The sequence below is a fragment of the Neovison vison genome, chromosome 2, assembly GCF_020171115.1.
Source record: "Neovison vison isolate M4711 chromosome 2, ASM_NN_V1, whole genome shotgun sequence".
Classification (NCBI taxonomy): domain Eukaryota; kingdom Metazoa; phylum Chordata; class Mammalia; order Carnivora; family Mustelidae; genus Neogale; species Neogale vison.
In genome coordinates this window covers 45,420,931-45,429,530 of record NC_058092.1, presented here as the reverse complement: position 1 = coordinate 45,429,530, position 8,600 = coordinate 45,420,931, and the positions used below count along the sequence as shown (strand labels likewise).

The 8,600-nt window shown below is 40.0% G+C and overlaps 1 non-coding gene across 1 annotated transcript; it reads right to left on the bottom strand.

Moving 5' to 3' along the window:
* Positions 1-3,411: 3,411 nt before the first annotated feature.
* On the bottom strand, positions 3,412-3,484 carry TRNAK-CUU. Its single transcript has one exon. It is a non-coding gene; the product is annotated as a tRNA-Lys (tRNA).
* Positions 3,485-8,600: the final 5,116 nt, after the last annotated feature.

The following is an 8,600-nucleotide window of genomic DNA, read 5'->3' as shown; positions in this document are numbered from 1 at the left end:
TTTTGTTGGGTAGTAATCAGTGCTCTTCACTAAATATTCCAGACGCTCTCCCCCTCCAGGCCCTGCAAGTTCATATCACACTGCCAAGTCCCCTTGTAACTCTGCTGGACTGGCTGACTTGTTCTCGCTGGCAAGCTGTGAGCAAAAGTTTAAACATTTCATCTCCAGTGCCAGATTCTCAAGAATTCTTATTTCCCACTGCAGGAAGAATGACCCAATGTTCTAGATAGGGGCTGATTGATCAGCCTGAGTCCTGGAGTGAGGACAAGGCAGAGCAAAGCCTCGGGCTGACTCCGTGGACATGCAGTGGGGCCCAAGTCCACGTTTGCTGGTTTCAAGCACTGAGATTTGGTATTGTTCCTTACCATAGTGTGATCTAGCCTGTCCCAGAAGATTCAAGAAATTAAATCATAATCAATTGGCCTTCTCATTTTTAATAATTGCAAAAATATATGTCTTGCATCCAGAGCCTCTAACGAGAACGCACCAAGTGGTGTGATTGCATTAAATTGGTAACTTTCCTGCAAAAACCAAAGCAATGGGATAATTTCAACAGCAACAGCCACAACAGGATAGTTTTATCTTCCTTAAGAATATAATTTCTGTTGGATTTTAAAACTCTTGTGTACAACGTAGATGCTCATTACTTCTTGAGCTCGTGATTTTATTCAGCATGCCCTGTTTGAATATCTCTGGCCTAACATTGCCCAGAGGCCCTTCCCATCTGGCACACTGGAAAAAAGCAGATAGTAAGTTCTTTGGAAGTTCTGTTTGGAAGCAGATAATAAGATCTTTGACCTTTCTGAATCTGTTTCCTTGCTTATAAGAGAAATGAGAAATACTACCTCTCTGAGTTGTTGTGAAGATCAAATACAATATGATATCTGCTGCATTTCAAGCAGCATGTGGCCCATGAGTACCGGGCTCCCTGAGCATGTCAGGTGCCTTTGGGTTTTAAGTGTGGTGACCATGTGTTTCAGTGTGTTCCAGTTTCTGCTACTTGTTTTTACATAATTATGAATAGGGTCTCCTTCCTCTAAGATATTCCTGTTTTGAAATCAGTGGCCTGGGCCTCTAAGCTCTGAGATCAAGCCCTGTAGCTCCATAGTTCTGTGGTCTCCAGTGAGGGTTCCTTTGGTCATTCAGTGACCATTCTCTCCTACAAGGTAGTCAAAATAGACCTGCTGTATCCTGAAGTTTTCACATTATTGGGATGGGCCTCTTCCCCTCTCAGAAGTATAGAAGTAAAGTCTAGAGTAGACCCAAAGATCATACAATCCAACACCTCGGTTTTCTGTGGGGAAATAGGCCTTATGAGGGAAGTAGCTTGTCTCAGGTCACATAAGAATTAGAAGGCCAGCTGTCATGTCTCCCCATGTCATGTTCCTTATATGCTCGCCAACCTGGTGGTAGTTGAGTATCTGAGACCCAGGAGGGGATTACAGGGTTCAAGGCCTAGCTCTGCTACATACCAGTTACTTCTCATTTGTAATGCGTGGCTAATAGTGACTACCTCCCAGAGTTGAGAATGTTTAGAGAGCTAAAGCGTGTGGTATCCTCAGAGTATGCAAGAACACAGCGAGTTCAGGAAATGCTGCCTCCCTCCCACTGTCATGATCAATCTACCTCACAGTTCCAGCCACTGGCATTGTTATTTTGTTAGATTCTTGGGTACACAAATGTGTGAATGGTCTTTGTCTGCAAGGAGTATATTGTCAAGCTTTCTAAATCTCTTTGCAAATTCTTCACAATCAGTTCATTTTATTGTAAAAAAGTGGAACAGGAAGTGGCTGAGGAGAATCTGGACATTTCCTCTCATAAGGCACTATGCAAGCCTAAAAGTTAATAATAGGATAATGTAATGATTATGGGCACAGACTCCAACATCCATACTCCCTGGAGTCAAATTCTCTCTCTGTCACTCACTAACCAGGTGACTTGGATAAGTTCTTTAACTTCTCTGTGCCCCCGTTTTCTCGTCTGTGAAATGAGGGGGGTATAGTAATACTACATAGGGTTGTTGGGATGGTCAATGAGCTAATATGAATACCATACTTGGAGGATTGTCTAGCACATAGTAAATGCTGTGTGATGCCAGGTTTTTAAAAATCGTCATTATATGTGCTATTTATTTTTCTCTATCTTTCTCTACTTTCTCTGCCTAGGGAAGCACTGCTCATTGTTTCACTGTACTGTGACACCTTTTTATTCATTATACAAACAACTTTATAAAGTAATACAGACAAGGGGGAATCATCTATAACCCTATTTCTCCATCAAGTTGCCTGCTCTCTTTTCCCCAAGTTCTCTTGCAGTTTTTGACAATTCACAACCACCAACGTTACCCAGCTCTCCAGGTTACATTATTTACTTGTCTTTCTTTTAACTTTTTTTTAAATTAAATTTATTTATTTTCAGCATAACAGTATTCTTTATTTTTTCACCCCACCCAGTGCTCCATGCCCTCAATAATACCCACCACTTGGTACCCCAACCTCCCACCCCCCTGCCACTTCAAACCCCTCAGATTGTTTTTCAGAGTCTTTTAACTTTTTAAACATAATTTCAAATTTACAGAAAAGTTGCTAGAATAGTGCAAAGACTACCCATGTCTCAGTTTGGGCTGTTATCATAAGGCGCCAAGACTGGGGGACTTAGAAGCGACAAAATCTGTTTCACACATCTGTAGAGACTGAGAATTCCAGGATCATGGTGCCAATATGACTGGGCTCCAGGGAAGGTCTGTTCTCTGGCTGCAGACCACCCATTCTCCTTGTATTCTCCCTTAGCTGAAAGACAGAGAGATCAAGAGAGCTATGTCATTACTCTTGTAAGGGTGCTGATCCCATTCATGAGGTACCCACCCTACTGACCTCATCTGATAACCCTAGTTATCATCCAAAGATCCCATCTCTTGATACCATCACATTGGAAGGTAGGTTTTAATCAGTGAATTCTGAGGGTTACATAGACATTCAGTCCGTAATATTCTTTATACCTTTTCCCCAGATTCCCCAAAGGCTAATATCTTACTAATTTCTTTTATTATTTTCTCTTTCTCTTTCCAGTATTTTCTGAAACATTTGAGAATAAGTTGCAGACATGATCATCCTTTATCCCTAAATCCTCCAGTGTTTTTTTTTTTAAACAAGGACATTCTCTTTCATAACCACAGTCTAATTGACAAAATCAGAAAATTAGCACTGATGCAACACTATTATCTATTCACCTCATTCAAAATTCACCAATTGCTCTACAGTCCTTTGTAACAACAGAAAATCATGGTTTATGCATTACATTTAATTGTCTTGTCCCTTCAGTCATATTTAATCTAGAGCAATTTTGTTGAGTCTCTCTGTGTCTTTCATGGGCCTGACATATTTTGAAGATTTTACTTTTGAGTAATCTCTGTACCCAATGTGGGGCTTGAACCCACAACCCTGAGATCAAGAGTCACATGCTCTACTGACTGAGCCAGCCAGGTGCCTCATGGCATGGATAGTTTTGAAGTGTACAGGTCAGTTATGTTATGGAATGTCCCTTCCTTTAGATTTATCTGATGTTAACTCATGATTAGATCCTGATAATAAATTTTTAATAAATATCACAGAATGATGTTGTGTTCTTCTCAGTGCTTCATATCAGGAGGCTGGTGCTATCAAATTGTCCCCTTACTGATATTAACCTTTGAACCTTGGTTTAAGTTAGTGTCTTCCCATTTTCTTTATTATAAAGACATTTTTGAGAGATCCTTTGAAACTATGCAGATATCCTGCTACTCCTCACACCTTCACCTACTAGTTTTCACACTCCATTGATAATTCTTTCCTGAATTGGTTATTATTGTTATGGTTGCTAAATGGTGTTCTTCCAAATCCAGTACTTTTTCTACTTTCATTAGTTGGCTTTCTGCTGTAATGAAGAGCTTTTCCTCCTCTGTCATTTGCTTAGATCCACATGGACTCATATATGTAGTCATTTTTTATTCCATGGGTTATAATTTATGTATTTCTTTTGATGCTCATATTGTATCTCTGGCCACCTCTGGTCACTTTTCAAGTTCTGGCACGGTCCGCTCAGGCCAAGTTATTAGTTTGCTCCTTTGTGTGCCCCTGGGCATGCACTTTCCTCTCCTTCCACATGTTTGTTGATAGGTTGTACTTATTGGTTTCTATTTTCACAGTAGCTTGTGAGCATTTGAGTATAATAAGAGTGTCTGATTCTACAATGCTTTCTGTAATAGCTGGCGTGGGGGGGAGACTCAGTTCATCTTTGTTAAAAGCATGAAAGGAAGAAAGAAAAACAGTAATTAGGTTTCTACTAGTCTGCTTCAATCTTTTGCAAAAAGATTTTTTTGCAAAAAGGAAATTATCTATTAACATTCATAGCAGGCTACTGTGTGCCTTGCAATAGCAAAACCAAATCAACACGGATTAAATTGTTGACATGTTTGAACTGAACATAAATGTTTCTCCCATTTCAGGGGCTGCCTGCCAACTCTGATCTCATATCCTTACAATTTCTTTACCATTAGCTTGATACAGTGTTGTTTCCTCTATCAGTTTTTCATTCATTAAGAACCTCTCTCACCAAAGATAAAATCAAAGAGGTATTATCAGCCCTTCCATTGGAGGTGGTGAATCTAATGAAAAGGGCCTGGGCTCTTGATCAAAGGAACTTAGTTTCCTGTCTGTACCGCTAGACCTGTGACTCTGGGTGAGTTATGGTAAACTCATCGGACCTTCGTTTCCTTCACTCTGAAATAGAGATCATAACACTTGTGATGTAAAGATTATCTTGGTCTGCAAAAGAAGTAACCTAAGGGAAATCACCCTGAAACTCTCTGGAGCTTCTGAACCTTGCACTTGGAGTTCCATTTGTCTGAGATGCCCTTCCTGGGCTTTGCTGCCTCTTTATTGGCCAATCCCTCCTATTTGTCAGAATTCTGCTTATGTATCATCTCCTTGTATGTGCCCCCTACAGTCTCTGTTTTGTCTGCACGTAATGGAAAAGGTATTCTGGGATATATAGTCTCCATTCACAATACTTACTCTTGATCTCTACCTGGGTGCTTATCTCTTCACAGTCCTGGTATTTATTTCTTTGTATAGAAGCAATTCCCCAGTTAAACATTCAACTCTGACTATAAAACTATTCTTTGACTCCCTCAGTTTCCCCTTCTCAGGATAAGCCAGAACCCAGATCCTCATGCTTGGACTTAGTCTCTATGTGATATACTCATTGCTGGCAGCTTACCCTAACCCAGAGGATTTTCCCTAGATATGGAAAGAAGAACACTTGTAGATAGCTAGATAGACTGCAGAGGCCAGAAAATATGTGTTAAAAGGATGGCAGATATTTCAATCAGGAGTTTTAAAAAGGAGCTAGATGGGGCACACTAAAATTTTTCTTTTGATGCTCATCATTAAGAAGGAAATATTGGGGGAAATATTGGGGGAACCAGGTGGTGGGTATTAGAGAGGGCACGGATTGCATGGAGCACTGGGTGTAAAAATAATGTAAATAATGTAAAAATAATGAATACTGTTATGCTGAAAATTAAAAAAAAAAAGAAGGAAATATTCAGCTGCTTAGCTTTGGAGATTGGTAGTAAGTTCATGGTATGCTATACGCAGAAGGATTTTTAGTTGTTCCCGGGATGAAATGGAGTAATTAATTTGCAGTGTCTGTCAAGGATGCAGAAAAGGGGGACGTAGCTGCAAGAGTGCCATTATTTGGGCTACTCCTGATCTAGTCCAATGTGCTGTACTACCAATGAATCTTGTTGCCATCCTTAGGCTAGATGTGCTTCCTCGTCCTTAATAGTTCTACATTCTCAGAGTCTTCTCACTCTTTCAGATGAAGTGTGGGTAAGATGCTCTCCAAAGGTGAGGAATTAGGGATGATGAACGTTATTTCTGCCACTATGTCACTCTAGAATTTTCATCACTGTGGTCCTGATTTGACAAGTGATTTAGCGTCCAGGCTGGGGAAGGACTAATGGATGAATCAATCCTCTGTGCATGGCCACTGGGCAGGAAATTAATAAAAATGCTGGCTGACATGATCTATGGTACTGTAAGCTCATTATGCCTGATTAGTTTCCAGCCTTTCACTCCCTCTGACAGCCTAAGGGCCTCGAGGTTTCCAATGGCAACCGTTCCCTTTCTCTAATTGATTGCTAGGTCTCCAGCCATGAAACCAGACCCTTCTACAGACTTGTCAGAGTGGGGCTTTTCTGCATCGTGTTACCTCTCCTTTTTGGCAATGGGAAGGTGAGCTCGTGGGTTGTCTAAGTGGTGTTGACAGTGAAGCCCTTTGAACTCAGGAAGCAAAGTTTGAAGAGGTCAGTTCAGTTCAGTTGATCAAGTTCTTATCGAACTTACTATGTGCTGACATCTGTGCTCAGTATGGGTGGCAGTAGAAGTAGATCATGTGAAGCAGAATACGGGGGAGAAGTATTTTCATTTATATAACAAATATTTAGGAAGTACAGTGGCACCAAGCACTGTGGTAGGCAGTAGGAACAAAGGGACTTGAGAGAAGCAGGGAAAATAAAGTAGATAAGAGTGCTAAAAATCTGTTCATTTTAATATATAGAGAATTAAGATATGGTTATAGTAATATAATTGAAAGTATATTCAATAGAATCCAAAATGAATTGATGTGTATATCTAGATAGAATTTATTTATTTATACATATATTTGTATGTATTTTCTAAAAAAGCATCTGTTTTACCTACTCTACCCTCCAAATTGGGCTAACCTCTCCCTGAAATCTCCCTTCTTGGTGCTGAACACCCAATGGCCCGTTCTTGCTACCCACCAAATGCACACTTTTTTATATTTTTATTTATTATAAAATGCTTACACTTTTCTTTAAAATCTTGTTTTTCACACAGTTACGTTTAGCCTATGCCTGTCATTCAGAATATATATGGGCTGAGATTTCCATTTCGATAGAGAGGAGGATGCAGATGAACAGTGAAGAGGATGAATTTCCATATGTATTACTGATGGTTTTTATAATGATTTTTCTTATGGAAGTGAATTCTAAACAAATCCACTTCAGAGGGCTGTCATGATTCTTCTGCCACTCGTAGCTAAGAAGTGACTTTAGCCAATACTCAATGTAGCAGAAAGGAGGTGGTTTTTAGCTTCAGGGATAAACTCAAAAGTTACTGCTTCAGAGATGTCTTCCCTGATCTCCTACATAAGTTCGGGTTCCCTATTACATGGGAAGTGTAAGTGCCAGGCAAATGCAAATTACTATTATCTTCTTCTGGGACAGGATCAGAAGGAAATAATATGGGAGGATATGCTCTGCCTATCTCTGGGTTAGGTCTAGTTTCATTTTTAGCCCATGGAAAAGGGTGAACTTTTAATCTTCTCCTGCCATTCATGACCACCCACAGGGGACCTCATTAGTGACTAAGTGTTCTTGCCACACCCCTAACTTGGCCCAAGAGGTAATGGGCTCAGAAAACATGGCCTTAGAACAATTCAGACATGAATTTGAATTTAATAACATATAAAGGATAATAACCAGACAGACATGCCTGGCTTCCTCAACACTGTCTCTCAATGACCTCACAAGAAATTAATATTTGAAATAGTGCAATGTACATGGGTATGGGCAGACTCTGTAAATCTTAGTCTTCCAGTTAGAAGTGAAGCAGAGGACTACCCTCTTTCACATTCACTGGTGTCTCATCATAAGCAAGATATTCTGTCCCAAGTTTCATTCAACTTCTAAAAGATTTTTCTAAGCACTCTGTGATGCTGTTTTTTCCTCTCTTTCTTTCTCAGGGAGCACCGAGGGTGTTGTGGTTTACTTGCCATGTGAACTCAAGTGAGTCATTTTGTGTCTGACGCTGTTTCCTTGTGTATAAAATGGGGATCAAAATCTTTCCGCTCCCCAGCTCTTAAAGTTGTTTGTGGAGCTAAATGAAAGATCCCATAAAACTCTGTGAACATATAAGGATTCTTTATTATCAAGGGTCTTTGTGGGGGAGGGAGGGTCCATACTGTCTTGGCAGGTCAGCACCAATGTTTTCAAAATCAAGTTGACACAGATAAATTAATGGTCCCATCTTGACATGCTCACTGGACAAGAACAAGTACAAACAGCAAAGCTCTGGCTAACCCCTCCCCCTGCCCCAGCCCATGTGTTTGTGGATTCTGATGGCTTGCACTGAGACATGATCAGCTTTAATATTCTTTTCTTTTCTTTTTTTTTCCATACAGCCATAGATGAACCTACATCTGTCATTCTGAATAAGACATAAAGGCTAAGATTTCAATACTGATAGAGTGAGAGTGAATTAATATTGAATCCATCTGATTTAGCTGACTATGACTGGCAGTAGTTTTATGATGCTCATGCTTAGGAGTACAGAGTTCTAAAGAAATTCACCAGATGGCTTTGTTGGCGATTCTCTTTCCCTGAGATGGCCAAGCAGAGAGTTTTGTTCATACACAGCATCAGAGAAAGGGGATAGGTTTTAGCTTCAAGCAGTTCTGGGTTCTAGCCTTGATCAAATTATTTTTTTACATAAGTAGAAAAGTATATATATTATAAAAATATATATTATAATGGG